The sequence below is a fragment of the Lolium rigidum genome, chromosome 5 (assembly GCF_022539505.1).
Source record: "Lolium rigidum isolate FL_2022 chromosome 5, APGP_CSIRO_Lrig_0.1, whole genome shotgun sequence".
Classification (NCBI taxonomy): domain Eukaryota; kingdom Viridiplantae; phylum Streptophyta; class Magnoliopsida; order Poales; family Poaceae; genus Lolium; species Lolium rigidum.
Genome location: NC_061512.1, coordinates 197,632,614 through 197,651,083, shown reverse-complemented (window position 1 = coordinate 197,651,083; position 18,470 = coordinate 197,632,614). Strand labels below are relative to the sequence as shown.

The following is an 18,470-nucleotide window of genomic DNA, read 5'->3' as shown; positions in this document are numbered from 1 at the left end:
GGTTGTACCGCCGGCTGCGTTGGGTCTCCCAACGCATAGCTATCCGCCACACGTATCATCTCTGACAACGTTGTCGGCATGTTCCGCTGCAGCTTTTGCCACAACGGCGAACCTCTTCTGCATCCACTGCTAAACCAAGCAATGGCTTGCGCCTCTATCACCCCTTCACAGGAGTTCCTTGTAGTGTTCCACCGGGCCAGATAATCCCGGTCTGTTTCATTTGCGCGTTGTATGCACAAAGCAAGTTGTTGCGGCCTGTTTGGCCTTTGATAGGTGCTGCTGAAGTTGCTCACGAAAGCTTCCTCAAAGTCCAACGAGCCATTTATGCTTCCTGCCGGCAAGTTGTTTAGCCAGATTCTTGCCGGTCCTACCAAGAATGACGGTATGATTCTCACGGCCCAACGCCGGTTTCCTCCTCCTGCTACGGTTCCTCCGCCGCCTGCGACGTATACCGCAGTCACGTAATCCGCGAGCCAATCTTCCGGCTTTGTGGTGCCATCGTATGTTTTTGTGTCACGGGGCAACACAAAGTTGCGAACTGGTGGTTTTTCTTTCATGATTCTTGGGCCTTTGGGCCCGGGGGACCTTCTTCCTCGATCATTTCTGACAAGTATACTCTATCCAGACGGTGCCTCGCATCCCGTTCCGGTAGGTACCTTTCTCCCAAGCGTTCTCCCAACGGGTTCCGGTATGCTGCCGGTCTTGCGGAATCAGCCTCATCATAACATTCCGGTACCGCGGCCCTTGCCTGCCGGTACCTTGGGGGATCTATTTCCTCCTCATCGTACGCTGCCCTTGCAGCCCGATAATTTTGCCCGGTTTCTTGTCTACCGGCATGATTGTTTCCGGCATAGCCTTCTTTGGCGTAGCCTCTGTTTGCCCCTTGGCCTTTTCTACCGGCATCATATTGCCCGGCTTATTGTTTTCCGGCAAGAACCGGATCATACACAGTCATCTGCTGCGCATTCACCTCCTTTTCTCTTCTTCTGTCCGGATGGGGGGACGAAGCCTGCCCATGGGACTTGCTACCGGCATTCTTTGTTGAACGCGCGGATTTTGAAGCCACAGCCTTGTTTAGCTTAACAAGTTGTTCAGCGTTTTGCTGCTCGATAGTTTCAAGAAGTTCCCGGACACGCTCTTGTTGCTTTGCTAGAGCGTCCCCGGAAAGCGAGTCACACAGCGCTACAGCAGCTTTAGCAGCTTTTATAGTTTTATCCGGGCTACTGTACTTAGGTTTTTCTACTATGCTCACAGATGCAGATGTGCTTTTGCCGGCAGCAATTTCTTTGCGCAGATCCTGATCTAGATTGCGAGCCTTAAGCCGGTTTTCCGGTATCCTAGCATCATGAGCGCTAACAGAAGCAAAGCCATGGGCAGCGTTATACTCACGTACGGTTAGGTTCAGCTCGCGCTGCGCCCTGACGATATCTTTGCCGCTCTCGAGTATCTTCTGGCGCTGCGCCTCCAGCTCCGCCTGAGCCGCTGTTGGGTCGATGTTCTGCGCGATGGGGGTGGCGAGGACGTTCATCGCCGCTTGGAGCGGTGTTTCCGGTGGTGCAGATGATGCTCCCGCAACGCCTGCTCCGCGTTCTAGCGGTGGCTTGGCCGCACGGGTCGAAACCGCACGACCAGCTCCTTCTTCCGCAGCTTCTTTGCCGGCGTCGACCGCGCCTGCCATCATCACCTCCACGCTGCCAGGAGCGCGGCCTGCATGTAGCCATCTTGGCGGATCCGGCGCCACCAGCACCGGCGAGAGGCACTGGCGCACAGGGACGGTGCCGAAGTAGATGCGGTGGCTGCCGAACTCGATGATGCGGCCGTTCTTGGGGAAGATGCCGCCGTTGGCGAAGCAGCCTGCGTTGTCGTTGATGAAGTCCATGGCGTAGATGCGCTGCACCAACGCGGAGACCGTACGCTGGCCGGCGACGTCGAGGATGCCCGCCCGAATGTGAACTCTAGCAAGCGCCACTTCATGCCCCACGGTGGGCGCCAACTGTCGTCGTGGCGAATGAGCAGATGCCATGGGATGGCTTAAGTTGGGGCCGAATGGGCGCTAGAGGATTCGGGGGAGGGTTTGCGACTAGATGGGATGAACTTCCGGATGCTTTCCTCAAGAACTCAACCAAAGGCCGGTATGCAAGAAGAGAGACAAGAGGAAGAACTCTGCTCTAGATCGCTAGCTTCATTGATCTTAACATGGTTACAGGTTCTTGGATACAAGGTTCCTTGTCTAATCTCCTCTATCAACACGCCCCTTTTCTACCTGCCCGTAAGAGGCCATGCCCCCTCTCCTTATATAGGGGAGAGGGTGGCTTACAGAACAAGAAACCCTAATGGCATCTTTGACTGGACAAACTACTTTACAAAGCTACTTTAATCATGGATGACGCCGGGGTCTTCTTTAATCAGGGACGCTGACGTCCTCCGGCTTCTTTCAGCGTCACCCCTCTCTTTGGCGCCAGGGCTCCGATTAAAGTCACTTTGCTTAGCTCATCCTTGTCTTCTAGCTCTGAAGAGAATCTTTGACCAGTCTTACCGACCAGCCCTTCTTTTCGGTATCTTCTTTATCCGGTTCCGGTATACCCCTCTTGGGGATACCGGCTTAGCTTGACTTAGCCTAACTTTTATCTCTATGTTCCGGTAAGAATATTAAACCGGTATCTTGATGGCTCAAACCATCCAACAGGTCCCCGCAGCACCGTTCAACACTTTAGCCGGCTACGGCGCGCGGTCAAGGAGTTTGACAACGCCTGGCACGATGCTAGCAGCAACGTGACAGTAAGCCACACAATATCAATCCTTTTTACATCCTTGCCGGTTTTCTTTACAAGTTTTGAAGATTATGTATATCCTCCCAGTCCCCGAGTTTCGGGTTGAGAACGTAGTTCTTAGCGCGAAACTTTGTTAGAAACTGAAAAAATCGGCATAGCCAGTCCCCGAGTTTCGGGTTGAGAGCGCAGTACTTAGCGCGAAACTTTTCTCCTTGCCGGCATCTTTCTTACCGAAAACCTTTTCAACTTGAACAGAGCGCGGCGGACACCCGGAAGCAGCTCTTTGAGGAGCTGTTGTGGGAGCACCGGGAGATTTCGGAAGCCCACAGCAAATGCCAAGGTTTGCTTCTTGTCTCCGGCTTCTTTTTAGCGGTTGCTTTTGCTTTCCAGCACTTGCTTAACTTTTTGCATTTCAGCGCTTCCAGAAGTCTCCTTCGAGGATCTTTCCGCCGATCTCGCCGCCCTCAAAGGTACTATCTCTTCTTTGTTTGTACTCGTCTTGCATGTTCCATCGTACCGGTTTTCCGTTTGTTAACAAAACTTTTCCGGATTCAGCTGAAAAGGAGCAGCTCACCTCCGCGCACCGCGAGTTGAAGGAGCAGGCCATGCAGGCTGAGCTCCGGCATGCGCGTGAGCTCAAGGAGGCCAAAGCCGCAGCAGAGGCCAAACTTGACGAAACTCTGAAGGAGTATACCGACTCCACTGCTGGGCTGCGGAAGGAGCTGGAGGAGGAGGCTGCCGCGCGGAAGGCTGCGCAGGACAAGATCGCCCAGCTCACCGCTGATCAAGCTGACTATGATCAGATGGTGATGCAGATCGACTCCCTCGCCTGCAGTAAGTGATTCCTCCCTTTTTCTCTTGCTTAGAATCTTTTAGTTTATGCCGGCATGTTCTCACACCGGTTGCTCTTTCTTCTCTTTTTCTTTGTAGGGATCTTCCCGGACTCCCAAAGGCATGCAGGTGGTAAGGTCACGGAGCACATGGCCAAGCAAACTTTGCCAAGCCCGGATGCGCCCTGGGATGGCTACGACTATCTGGTCGCGCTCTCCGCCCGGATCCAGCACATGCGCTCCGTCGACCGGCACATGAACGATCTTCCGGATGCTGCGCTCCAAATCTTCAAAGTGATGTGGCCTGGGGAGCCGGTGCCTGACAACGTCACGCTGGTTGTTGAGCGCCTGAAGGATGCAGGCCGGAGGGTCCGCGAGTGGAGGTGCTCAGCTGCTCGTGCCGGAGCGGATGCGGCGCTGCGCATCGCATGCTCCAGGTATGATGACCTGGACCTGGATGCCTTCCACGCCCTCTATGGCGACTCGCCTGCTGACAAAGATCCGGTTCGCGTCGCCAAGCGCTAGGACCGTGCCTACCGCATTGTCGAGTTCGCTCACGTGCGCACCTTCATCCCTTCTCCTCCCGACGTCAAGGATGCAATTTCCGATGACGAAAGAACCGTCGAGGACGAGGAGGATGAGGATGCCAAAGAGGACGCGGCGGATCCGGAAGAAGGCGACGCTCCTCTGGAAGCTCCTGCGGCTGGCGAGAAGCCTCCCATTGCCTGAACCTGTTATCTTGTGCCCCTTTATATCTGTTGCTTCAAAAACTTAAGTTCGTTAAATTTCACCCCGGTATGCCGGGGTTCATGGTGTAAGATAAAACTCAGCATTTCGTTTGCTTGTGCTACTCATTCTTATGCCGGAATACTATACCGGTAAGTTATCAAATTAAGTTCGTATGCTACTTTAGCACTTTGCTCATAGTTTGCTTTGAGCTTGCACTGTGAAGATTCCGGAATTGTTTCGGCATCCAATCCGATGCACACTTGGTTCTTTTGCTTTGCCTCTGCCTACCTCTCTGGGTTTTTTGGTGTATGAGTCACAAAGTTCTTTTGCCAAGCGAGCATTTTCTTGAACTTAGAAAAAATTCGAAATTTTTGACAAAAAACCGGTATAACCGGGGTTAATTAAACTTTTCCGGATTGATTGCTCCCATTCATCCTCTTCGTGTTTCACGTGCTTAGTTCCTACCGGTTTATCTTGCTTGCCATGAAGCCGGTCTGAGGACAACAGCATAGTCGAACACTCCGGTAGGTTTAGCATGTTACTAAACCGGAAAGAAAAAATGTTCACCAGGCAACCGGTAAACTGAAAAAATAAACACATTACATGCAATTTTCGGTAGAGGCGGTCCCCGAGGTTCGAGGTGCCAACATCTTTATTAATAGCATTTAAGGTACAAAAAGGAACCTCTTACATCACAACTTCAGGAATAGAAAGAACGCAGTAGTGCTCTGTTCCATGGGCGCTTGGTTTCTTCTCCGGACCTGTCCGCCTTGCCTTTCTTCGATTCCTGTGCATCGATTAAGTAGTAGGCATCATTGTGCAGAGCTTTGCTCACAATGAAAGGTCCTTCCCACGGGGGTGAGAGTTTGTGGCGTCCCTCAGTGCGCTGCACTAGGCGTAACACCAGATCTCCCTCCCGGAAAACTCTCGGGTTAACCTTCCGGCTATGATAGTGTCTGAGGTTCTCCTGGTATATGGCTGTTCTTTCCAAAGCCAGCTCTCTTGCTTCTTCTAGCAACTCCACATCGTTTTCTCGGGCCTCTTTTACCTCTTCTTCGGTATAGAGTTGAACCCTTGGTGAATCATGAATGATATCGATTGGGATTACGTCTTCCGCCCCATAAACCATGAAAAACGGAGTGTATCCGGTAGACCGGTTCGGTGTCGTTCGGATGCTCCACAGCACGGATGGTAGCTCATCTAGCCAACATCCTGGTGACTTTTCAAGTGGTTCAATCAGCCTTGGCTTGATACCGGAAAGCACCAGAGCATTTGTCCTTTCAACCTGGCCATTGCCTTGCGGGTGTGCGACGGAGCACAAATCCAACCGGATATTGTTATCCTCACAAAACCTTTTGAACTCACCTTGAGCAAAGTTTGTGCCATTGTCAGTGATGATACTATGCGGGTATCCATACCGCAAGATCACATCTTTTAAGAATTTCACAGCCGTATGCCCATCACACTTTGCGATAGGCTTCACTTCCAACCATTTGGTGAACTTATCCACCATTACCAGTACATGTGTCATGTTGCCCCTTGCGGTTTTAAATGGACCAACCATATCAAGGCACCAAACAGCAAATGGCCATGTCAATGGTATAGTTTTGAGGCCGGACGCTGGGATATGATTTTGCTTGGCGTACCGCTGGCAACCGTTGCACTTTCGTACAAAGTCCTCAGCGTTTTCCAGAGCTGTGGGCCAATAGAACCCACGCCAGAACACTTTTGCCACCAGAGCCCTAGATGAAGCATGGTGCCCACATTCTCCTTGGTGAATTTCTACCAGCATTTCTTTTCCCTCTTCCGGCTCCACACATCTCTGGAGGACTCCGGTAACACTTCTTTTGTATATCTCGCCATTGATGATAGTGTAGGCCTTGGACCTTCTCTGGATCCTTCTCGATTCGTTTTCGTCAACCGGCAAGGTGTCGTTTATCAGGAATTCCTTAATAGGTTCAACCCAAGCTGGTGCTTCACGGACCAGGAATACCGGTACGTCTATCTCCATACTGTCCACCAGCATAGCTTCTTCCGGTTTTGACACTGCAGTCCCCGGGTTTCCTTCATCAATGTCCATTGGCACAACGTGTGACTCCGGTACAAAAATTGACTCTGATTCCGGACTCGGTTTGATCGATGGAGTCCTTAGGTGAGCCAAAGCCACTCCGGGAGGAATTTCCTGCCGGGAGGAACCTAGCTTAGAGAGAGTATTCGCGGCTTCGTTTTCCGCGCGCGGCTGATACGTCCAATTTGCATCACTATTTTATATCATAATTTGCTGTTATTCATTGATTTATTTCATATTTGGACATAATACTTATGTTATTTCATCTATTTTGTATATTTCATGATTATTGGAGGATCAAGCACCGGAGCCAGGATTCTGCTGGAAAAAGCACCGTCAGAATGCAATATTTCGGAAGATCAACTGTTGAAGGAAATTATACCAAAAATCCTATTTTTCCAGATGACGAAGGAAGCCAGAAGGGGGAGCCGAGGGGACCCAAGGTGGGCCCAGACCACAGGCCGGCGCGGCCCATGGCCTAGCCGCGCCACCTGGTGAGGAGGGGGCCCCACAGCCCCTCTCGCCTCCTTTTCTTCACGAAATCCTTCGTTCCGAAGACCTAAGCCACAGAGGGTACCTCGCGAAGAGTTACAGCCGCCTCTGCGGGGCGGAGAACACCAGAGAGAAAAGAGCTCTCCGGTGGCTGAAATCCGCCGGGGAAATTCCCTCCCGGAGGGGGAAATCGACGCCATCGTCACCGTCATCGAGCTGGACATCATCTCCATCGCCATCACCATCATCTCCACCATCATCACCGCCGTCTCCACCGCTGGACATCGTCACCACCGTAGCAATTTGGGTTTCATCTTGATTGTTTGATAGGGGAAACTCTCCCGGTATTGATCTCTACTTGTTATTGATGCTATTGAGTGAAACCATTGAACCAAGGTTTATGTTCAAATTGTTATTCATCATCATATCACCTCTGATCATGTTCCATATGATGTCTTGTGAGTAGTTCGTTTAGTTCTTGAGGACATGGGTGAAGTCTAAATGTTAGTAGTGAAGCATGATTGAGTAATATTCAATGTTATGATATTTAAGTTGTGGTGTTATTCTTCTAGTGGTGTCGTGTGAACGTCGACTACACGACACTTCACCTTTATGGGCCTAGGGGAATGCATCTTGTACTCGTTTGCTAATTGCGGGGTTGCCGGAGTGACAGAAACCTAAACCCCCGTTGGTATATCGATGCAGGAGGGATAGCAGGATCTCAGAGTTTAAGGCTGTGGTTAGATTTATTTTTAATTACTTTCTTGTAGTTGCGGATGCTTGCAAGGGGTATAATCACAAGTATGTATTAGTCCTAGGAAGGGCGGTACATTAGCATAGGTTCACCCACACAACACTTATCAAAACAATGAAGATTAATTAACCGTATGTAGCGAAAGCACTAGACTAAAATCCCGTGTGTCCTCGAAAACGTTTGGTCATTATAATTAAACAACCCGGCTTGTCCTTTGTGCTAAAAAGGATTGGGCCACTCGCTGCACTTGTTACTCTCGCACTTTATTTACTCGTACTTTATTCATCTATTACATCAAAACCCCCTGAATACTTGTTTGTGAGCATTTACAGTGAATCCTTCATCGAAACTGCTTGTCAACACCTTCCGCTCCTCGTTGGGATCGACATTCTTACTTATCGAAGATACTACGATACACCCCCTATACTTGTGGGTCATCAAGACTATTTTCTGGCGCCGTTGCCGGGGAGTGAAGCGCTATTGGTAAGTGGAATTGGTAAGGGAAATATCTACTGTTTGTGCTGATTTTATTTCTGTCTGCTACCATAATTCATTATGGAGAGATCTCCTTTTGAATGCTTATTTGGGAAATCCGCTACTACTGCAAAGGTAGTGGATGAGGCGCCAGGAGAGGAAGAAATACCATACAAAATACCTATGAAAATTATTGAACGCGTAGTGAATAACCGTTATACAGGGGATGGAACTGTCCACCCTGGAGATCATTTATTGTTCTTGCATGAATTATGCGGTTTATTCAAGTGTGCAGGTATTGCTATGGATGAAGTGAGGAAGAAACTATTCTCTATATCGTTGTCTGGTAAAGCGGCGCATTGGTATAAATTACTGGATAATGGGGATTCTCTTGAATGGAATGATATCGTGCCCCGGTTTTATTCTAAGTTCTATCCTCCAAGTGAAATTCACAAGGATCGGAATCGCATATATAATTTTTGGCCTCATGATGGAGAGAGTATTGCCCAAGCGTGGGGGAGATTGAAGTCTTTAATGCTCAAATGCCCCATTCATGAGCTTCCGGTAATGTTATTATTGATAATTTCTATGCAAGACTTTCTTTTGAAGACAAGACCTTGCTTGGATACTTCTTGTTCTGGATCATTCACGCGTAATAAGGAAGAGTTTAAAAGGGACCTTCTTAATCGGATCCAAGAAAATACTGAAGGATGGGAGATCGACAAAGATAGAGAATCAGGTATAAATTATGATTATAAATGCATTGAAGCTTTTATGGATACTGATAAATTTTGTAATATGAGTGCTACTTATGGTCTTGATTCTCAAGTTGCTGCAAATCTTTATAAAGCTTTTGCCTCTCATTATGAATTGCCTAAGAAGAATTTTGATAAGTATCATGAACCGTATAAAGATAAAATTGATTCATCTATTAATAAATGCGTTGTAGTTGAAACTGTTGATCATGTTATTCCTGAAGCTTATATTGAAAAAACTCCTTTCCCCTGCTGAAATGAAGGAGTACTCTGTTATAAATAGTGCGGTTCATAAAAGTGAAAAGAAACCTATAGAACCCGAAGAACATATAAAAGTTGAACCTCGTCGTTGCAATAGTTAAAGATCTTGTGACTCGAAAATGTGGAGGATGGTCATATTATTTTCTCGTGAAGATGCTTCTAATATTGTTTCACATCCTAATAAACCCAAACAAGTTAGTGTTCATATGCTATCTCGTTAGAATTGGTGATCATTGTTATTATGGTTTATGTGATATTGGTGCAAGTGTTAGTGCTATTCCTTATGAGCTTTACACGGAGATTATGCACGAAATTGATTCTTGTGAACTTGAAGATATTGATGTGGTTATTCAGCTGGCTAATAGAGAAACTATTTCTCCAATTGGTATTGTTCGAGATGTGGAAGTTCTATGTGGTAAGATTAAATATCCTGCCGACTTTTTGGTACTTGGTTCTGCTGCTAGTGATTATTGTCCTATCATTTTTGGTAGACCTTTTCTAAATACTTGTGGAGCTATAATAGATTGCAAGAAAGAGAAAATTTTGACTAAATTTGCTGGTGAATCTTATGAGTTTAACTTCTCTAAATTTACCAAAACTCCTTATAAAGCTGATTTGCCTAATAATGATTTTAAAATGGAACAGTGTGCATCTATTGTTCTTGTTCCTAATAATCCTTTGCAGCAACATTTGGAGAATAGCGAGAGTGAAGTTTTTAGGAAAGAAAGAGATGAGCTTGAGGAATTTTTTCTTCGCCAACCTATTCTCAAGCATGATTTACCGGTGGAAGATCTGGGTACAACACCGCCACCAAAGGAAGATCCTATCTTTGATTTAAAACCTTTGCCTGATAATCTAAAATATGCTCATATTGATGATAAGAAAATATATCCTGTTATTATTAGTTCTAAACTTACAGAGTTTGAAGAAGATAGGCTATTGGAAATATTGAAGAAACACCGAGGTGCTATTGGCTACACTCTTGATGACTTGAAGGGGATTTCTCCCTCTATTTGCCAACACGCCATTAATATGGAAGATGATGCGAAGCCTGTTGTTGAACCTCAGCGTTTTCTAATTCCTAAGATGAAGGATGTGGTAAGAAATGAGGTATTACGACTTCTTGAAGCTGGTATTATATATCCTATTGCTGATAGTAGATGGGTTAGTCCTGTGCATTGTGTTCCTAAGAAAGGAGGAATGACTGTTGTGCCTAATGATAATGATGAGCTCATACCTCAAAGAGTAGTTGTAGGGTATAGAATGTGCATTGATTATCGAAAAGTTAATAAGGTTACTAAGAAAGATCATTACCCTTTGCCTTTTATTGATCAAATGTTAGAAAGGTTATCTAAAAATACTCATTTTTTGCTTTCTTGATGGTTATTCTGGGTTTTCACAAATTGCTGTTAAAACTAAGGATCAAGAGAAAACCACTTTCACTTGTCCCTATGGAACTTATGCTTATAGATGTATGCATTTTGGTTTATGTAATGCTCCTGCTACTTTTCAAAGATGCATGTCTACTATTTGTCACGGTTTTTGCGAGAGTATTGTAGAGGTATTCATGGATGATTTTTCTGTCTATGGGAATTCTTTCGATAATTGCTTGCGGAACCTTGATAAAGTTTTGCAGAGATGTGAAGAAACTAAGCTTGTTCTTAATTGGGAGAAATGCCACTTTATGGTTAATGAAGGAATTGTATTGGGACATAAAATTTCCGAGAGAGGTATTGAAGTTGATAGAGCTAAAGTTGAAGCAATTGAGAAGATGCCCTATCCTAGAGATGTTAAAGGTATTCGTAGTGTTCTTGGTCATGCTGGGTTTTATAGGAGGTTTATTAAAGATTTCTCCAAGATTTCAAAGCCTCTTACTAATCTTCTTCAAAAAGATGTACCTTTTGTTTTTGATGATGATTGTAAGGAAGCTTTTGAAACTCTAAAGAAAGCCTTAACAACTGCTCCTATAGTTGAACCACCTGATTGGAACTTACCATTTGAAATTATGTGTGATGCTAGTGATTTTGCTGTAGGCGCTGTTCTTGGACAGCGAGTAGATAAAAAATTGAATGTAATTCATTATGCTAGTAAAACTCTTGATGCTGCTCAAAGAAATTATGCTACTACTGAAAAGGAATTGTTAGCTGTAGTCTTTGCTTGTGATAAGTTTAGATCTTATATTGTTGATTCAAAAGTTACTATACATACTGATCATGCTGCAATCAGATACCTTATGCAAAAGAAAGAAGCTAAGCCAAGGCTTATTAGATGGGTACTTCTGTTGCAAGAATTTGATTTACATATTGTAGATGGGAAAGGTGCTGATAATCCTGTTGCTGATAATTTGTCTAGATTGGAAAATATTGCTTATGATCCTGTTCCTGTTAATGATAGTTTTCCAAATGAACAATTGGCTGCAATAAAGGTGAGTTCGCGAGACAGATCCTTGGTATGCTGATTATGCTAACTTTATTGTTTCCAAGTACTTGCCTCCAACCTTTTCAGCTCAGACAAAGGAGGAAATTCTTTTATGACTTGAGGCATTATTTTTGGGATGACCCACACTTATATAAAGAAGGAGTGGATGGTATTCTGCGAAGATGTGTTCCCGAATATGAACAACAGGACATATTGAGTAAATGTCATGGTAGTGCTTATGGAGGACATCACGCCGGAGAAAGAACCGCGCAAAAGGTTCTACAATCAGGTTTTTATTGGCCAACTCTCTTCAAAGATGCAAGGAAGTTTATTTTATCTTGTGATGAATGCCAAAGGGTTGGTAATATCTCTAGACGCAATGAAATGCCGATGAATTATACTCTTGTTATTGAACCGTTTGATTGTTGGGGATTTGACTTCATGGGACCTTTTCCCTCTTCGAAGGTAACACTCATATACTTGTTGCTGTTGATTATGTTACTAAATGGGTGGAAGCCATACCTACAAAAAGTGCTGATGGTGAGACCTCTTTAAGAATGCTTTTAGATATTATTTTTCCTAGATTTGGAGTTCCTAGATATATTATGACAGATGGAGGTTCTCATTTTATTCATGGTGGTTTTAGAAAAACTCTTGCTAGATATGGTATTAATCATAGAATTGCTTCCGCTTATCATCCTCAAACTAGTGGGCAAGTAGAATTATCAAATAGAGAGATTAAATCTATCTTGGAAAAGACTCGTTAATAAAACTAGAAAGAATTGGGCTAGTAAATTGAAGGATGCACTATGGGCTTATAGAACTGCTTATAAAAATCCCATGGGAATGTCACCTTATAAAATGGTTTATGGGAAAGCTTGTCATTTACCTTTAGAACTAGAGCACAAAGCTTATTGGGCAGTTAGAGAATTAAATAAAGATCCTAAACTTGCCGGTGATAAGAGGTTGTTGCAATTGAGTTCTCTAGATGAATGGAGAAGTGAAGCTTATGAGAATGCTAAACTCTTTAAAGAGAAAGTTAAGAAATGGCATGATAGAAGGATTATCAAAAGAGAATTTAATATTGGGGATAAAGTCCTATTGTATCGGTCTCGTCTCAGATTCTTTGCAGGGAAATTACTCTCAAAATGGGAAGGACCATATGATGTTGAGGAGGTGTATCGTTCAGGAGCAATTAAAATTAGCTCTCTGCAAGGCAATGCCACACAAGTGGTGAATGGACAAAGACTCAAGCATTATATCTCAGGTGATTCTTATAATGTTGATGTTGATATTATTCGAGTGGAAACACCGGAGGCTTTCATCAAAGAGCAAATTGACAGTCCGCCAGAACTCGACTTTGAATAGGTAACAGTACTGGTAATGAAAAGTTCGCAATTTACTTTCCGAACAATATTTTTGCTGTTTTTGGAAAATATGAAAAATTACGAGATCGAAACGGAGTGGAGGAGACGCACGAGGGCGTGCCGCCATAGGCCGGCGCGGGCCCCAGCCAGGCCGCGCCGCCCTATGAGCTGGCCGCCTCGTCGCCCCTTTCCGACTCTGGTTCGACCTGGTACTTTCCTTTTGTCGTGAATTTTTTTGCTATATAATCCCCTGGACCCCTGGAGGTCCGTATATAGTTTTCTCGACGTGTTTTGTTTCGAGTTGTTTCTGCCAGGATTTGTTTTCAATCTATGAGCACCATGGCCTCCAACAACAAGGGCAAGGGGCTTCCGGAGGAGGAAGTGAGAAGGGTGTCGTCAAAACAAGAGCAGCAAGCCGTTGGGAGTAAGCAAATCTTGGTGGGATCTGTTGACACTCGACGTTCTTTCTCTCATAACTTGCAGGGATCCTTACCACCTGCCCTTAGCCTCGACTCTTTCCCCGTGTTGGAAGAAGCTCTGCGGACTACCGATGAGTTTTGTGATCGATACCGAGCTCTAAGAAGAGAAGTGGAGATACTCCAGGAAGAAAATTACCGTCTCCGTAGGATGCTGGAATACTACCCGATTCCCATCACAAGGTCACTATCGTCAACTTCAGATAACAATGAACATCTTCGAGTCTTAGTGCAGAATTGCCAAGCTGAGAAACTGAAGCTGAAGGAGATCTGTAAGAAGCGCGGGAGGAGTTCATCACCACCATCACCGAAGGAGTAATTCATCATCGGTATTGGCATCCCCTTGGTTTGTTCCAAGCTTGGGGGAGTGCCGCGGTATCACATCATCACTACCTTTTAATTTTTACTATCAAGTAGTGTCATATCATGAGTAGGGAAGTTATCATATAAGATAGGTTGCAGTTTGGAAGTATCTCTCCTTTAGTTAGTCGTCTATGTATCCCTTGGTGTGAGTTATCGTTATGGAATATTAATGAGAAGTCTTATCATTTACATATTGCACATCTTATTTTAGTTTGCAATCTCTATTATATAATTTACCTTGTTGTTAGTATTGGTATCACTTTGGGAGCATTGAATAAATCTATTTGGTTTTGGCAAACTTAGCATTGGTCAATAGCAACAACACTTTGAGGTTTAAGTAGAAAAGAGAAATACATGTAGTTGTTTCATTGTGTTTCTTTCTTGTTAGCTCATAGCTTATTATTCTGAAGTTAAAATTGTTTGTGCTTACAAGGAAGATGCATGATTGTTTCTATCACATGTATATTTGTTTGTTTCCTTCAACTCTTATGCTTCCTAATTAACCTTGCTAGCCAAAGACCTGTACTGAGAGGGAATACTTCTTGTGCATCCAAACCATAACCCAAACCTATGTCATTTGTGTCCACCATATCTACCTACTACATGGTATTTTCTGCCATTCCAAGTAAATACTTCGTGTGCTACCTTTAAACAATTCAAAATTTATTATCTCTTATTTGTGTCAATGTTTTATAGCTCATGAGGAAGTATGTGGTGTTTTATCTTTCAATCTTGTTGGGCAACTTTCACCAATGGACTAGTGGCTTCATCCACTTATCCAATAATTTTGCAAAAAGAGCTGGCAATGGGATTCCCAGTCCCAAACTAATTAAACTAATTAGACACTCCTCCATGGTATGTGATTGATGGACGGCACCCGAAGGATTCGGTTAGCCATGGCTTGTGTAAGCAAAGGTTGGGGGGAGTGTCATCATAATAAAACTAAAATAAAAAGGCACTCCTTCATGGTATGAGATTGTTGGCAGGCACCCGAGGACTCGGTTAGCCATGGTTTGTGAAAGAAGGTTGGAAGGAGTGCCACACAAAATAAAAATAAAATGGGAGCCGCTCTTTGAAGGTTTGTTTGGCAAGGGGGTTAGAGTACCCGCTACCAGTCGTTGACAACAACAAACACCTCTCAAAATATTACTTTCATTCTCTTTATATGATTTCAAAACTGAAAAAGCTCTAGCACATGATTTAATCCCTGCTTCCCTCTGCGAAGGGCCTATCTTTTACTTTATGTTGAGTCAGTAAACCTATTTCCCTCCATCTCAAGCAAGCATTTGAGTAGTTGTGATCAAACCATTATATTGTGATTTGCTTCATCATGTCTTTTACTTTTCCTTGTTTAGTACAAGTTTTATCTGAATGAATATAGCCTTGCAAGTTATCAATGATCATGAGGAGACTATTATGATTGAGTATGCAAGTTGTGCAATATAAACTTTAACATGAGGGCATTGCTCGATAGACAAGTATAACCTGTTAATTGTTCTCTGACCAAGAACGAAGTTTGCCATCACCAACTATGATTTCTTATGCACCTTTATTTGTGATTACCTTATACTTGTTTCAAGTTGAGTTATATGAGGAAGTTGTTTACTAGAATGTCTTGTGTGAATGAATATGATGCTTCTTGTCCGTATTTTATTTATCGACTCTTCACTCCATAAACATGTGGTCCTGTTCTACGAGTTCGCTTCGCTTGGGGACAAGCGAAGTCTAAACTTGGGGGGAGTTGATACGTCCAATTTGCATCACTATTTTATATCATAATTTGATGTTATTCATTGATATATTTCATATTTGGACATAATACTTATGTTATTTCATCTATTTTGTATAATTCATGATTATTGGAGGATCAAGCACCGGAGCCAGGATTCTGCTGGAAAAAGCACCGTCAGAACGCAATATTTCGGAAGATCAACTGTTGAAGGAAATTATACCAAAAATCCTATTTTTCCAGATGATGAAGGAAGCCAGAAGGGGAGCCGAGGGGACCCAAGGTGGGCCCAGACCACAGGCCGGCGCGGCCCATGGCCTGGCCGCGCCACCTGGTGAGGAGGGGGCCCCACAGCCCCTCTCGCCTCCTTTTCTTCACGAAATCCTTCGTTCCGAAGATCTAAGCCACAGAGGGTACCTCGCGAAGAGTTACAGCCGCCTCTGCGGGGCGGAGAACACGAGAGAGAAAAGAGCTCTCCGGCGGCTGAAATCCGCCGGGGAAATTCCCTCCTGGAGGGGGAAATCGACGCCATCGTCACCGTCATCGAGCTGGACATCATCTCCATCGCCATCACCATCATCTCCACCATCATCACCGCCGTCTCCACCGCTGGACATCGTCACCACCGTAGCAATTTGGGTTTGATCTTGATTGTTTGATAGGGGAAACTCTCCCGGTATTGATCTCTACTTGTTATTGATGCTATTGAGTGAAACCATTGAACCAAGGTTTATGTTCAGATTGTTATTCATCATCATATCACCTCTGATCATGTTCCATATGATGTCTTGTGAGTAGTTCGTTTAGTTCTTGAGGACATGGGTGAAGTCTAAATGTTAGTAGTGAAGCATGGTTGAGTAATATTCAATGTTATGATATTTAAGTTGTGGTGTTATTCTTCTAGTGGTGTCGTGTGAACGTCGACTACATGACACTTCACCTTTATGGGCCTAGGGGAATGCATCTTGTACTCGTTTGCTAATTGCGGGGTTGCCGGAGTGACAGAAACCTAAACCCCCGTTGGTATATCGATGCAGGAGGGATAGCAGGATCTCAGAGTTTAAGGCTGTGGTTAGATTTATTCTTAATTACTTTCTTGTAGTTGTGGATGCTTGCAAGGGGTATAATCACAAGTATGTATTAGTCCTAGGAAGGGCGGTACATTAGCATAGGTTCACCCACACAACACTTATCAAAACAATGAAGATTAATTAACCGTATGTAGCGAAAGCACTAGACTAAAATCCCGTGTGTCCTCGAGAACGTTTGGTCATTATAAGTAAACAACCCGGCTTGTCCTTTGTGCTAAAAAGGATTGGGCCACTCGCTGCAATTGTTACTCTCGCACTTTATTTACTCGTACTTTATTCATCTGTTACATCAAAACCCCCCGAATACTTGTCTCGTGAGCATTTACAGTGAATCCTTCATCGAAACTGCTTGTCAACACCTTCTGCTCCTCGTTGGGATCGACATTCTTACTTATCGAAGATACTACGATACACCCCCTATACTTGTGGGTCATCAGCGGCACATGGTGAAACTCACAACCTTCAAAGAAGCCTGCAATCTTTTGCACGTGAAACCGGTATGAGGCCATGTTGGCATCTTTTGCGTCCCAATCTCCGGAACACTGCTGCACCACAAGATCTGAATCTCCATAGCAAATGATTTGGTGCGCACCGATTTCTTTTGCGACTTTGAGCCCATGGATCAGAGCCTTGTACTCGGCAACATTGTTTGATGCTCGGAAGTGCACTTGTAAAACATACCGGAGATGATCTCCCTTAGGAGGAGTAAGCACCACACAGCCGCCCAGACCATCCTTGAGTTTGGATCCATCAAAGTGCATCTTCCAGTACTCTACCTTGTGTTCTGGCGGTTTGTATTGCATTTCCACCCAATCAACCAAAAAATCAGCTAAAGCTTGTGATTTTATGGCGTCCCTTCTTTCGTACTCCGGTACATATGGTGATACCTGAATTGCCCACTTGGCAATCCTGCCGCTAGCATCCTTGTTTCCCATGATATCAGAAATTGGTGCCTCGCTCACTACCTTCATTGATGCTCTTCAAAGTAGTGCTTGAGCTTTGTGGCGGCCATGAACACGCCATAAGTCATTTTCTGGAAGTGAGGGTAGTTTTGTTTTGAGAGGGAGAGCACCTCGCTCAGGTAGTATACCGGTCTCTGCACGGTTTTTCCTTCCTCTTCTCTTTCAACCACAACCACCACATTCACAACCCGGTTTGTTGCTGCTATGTACAACAGCATGGGCTCTCTTTCTAGAGGCGAAGCCAATATCGGTGCAGTGGCTAGCATTGTTTTTAGCTCTTTGAACGTTGCGTCTGCCTGAGGGGTCCAGACAAAGGTATCGGACTTTTTCATCAAAGCATAGAGCGGTAGGGACTTTTCCCCCAACCTTCTTATGAACCGGCTTAACGATGCCAAGCTTCCGGTAAACTTCTGCACATCTTTGAGCTCTTGCGGTATTGCCATTCTTTCTATGGCCCGGATCTTTACCGGATTAACCTCAATGCCCCGAATAGACACGAGAAAACCAAGCAACTTGCCGGCTGGCACACCGAAGGTGCATTTTGCCGGATTGAGTTTCATCCGGAACCTTCTTAGGTTATCAAACGTTTGCCTCAAATCATCGATCAAGGTTTCCTTGACCTTCTTTTTTATCACAATGTCATCCACATAGACTTGCACATTCTTACCGATTTGATCAAACAAACACTTTTGCATGCAGCGCTGGTACGTTGCACCAGCGTTGCGCAAACCGAAAGGCATAGTAACATAGCAATAAGCCCCGTGCGGGGTGATAAACGCAGTTTTTATTTGATCTTCCTTTTTCAAGGGAATTTGGTGGAAACCGGAATAGGCATCCATGAACGATAACAGTTCACATCCTGCAGTGGAATCAATCACTTGATCGATCCGGGGTAAAGGGAAAGTATCTTTCGGACAAGCCTTGTTCAGG

At 44.7% G+C, this 18,470-nt stretch overlaps 1 pseudogene; it reads left to right on the top strand.

Annotated features, from left to right (window-relative positions):
- Positions 1-18,470, top strand: part of LOC124656917 — a 60,986-nt pseudogene that overhangs the window by 24,742 nt on the left and 17,774 nt on the right.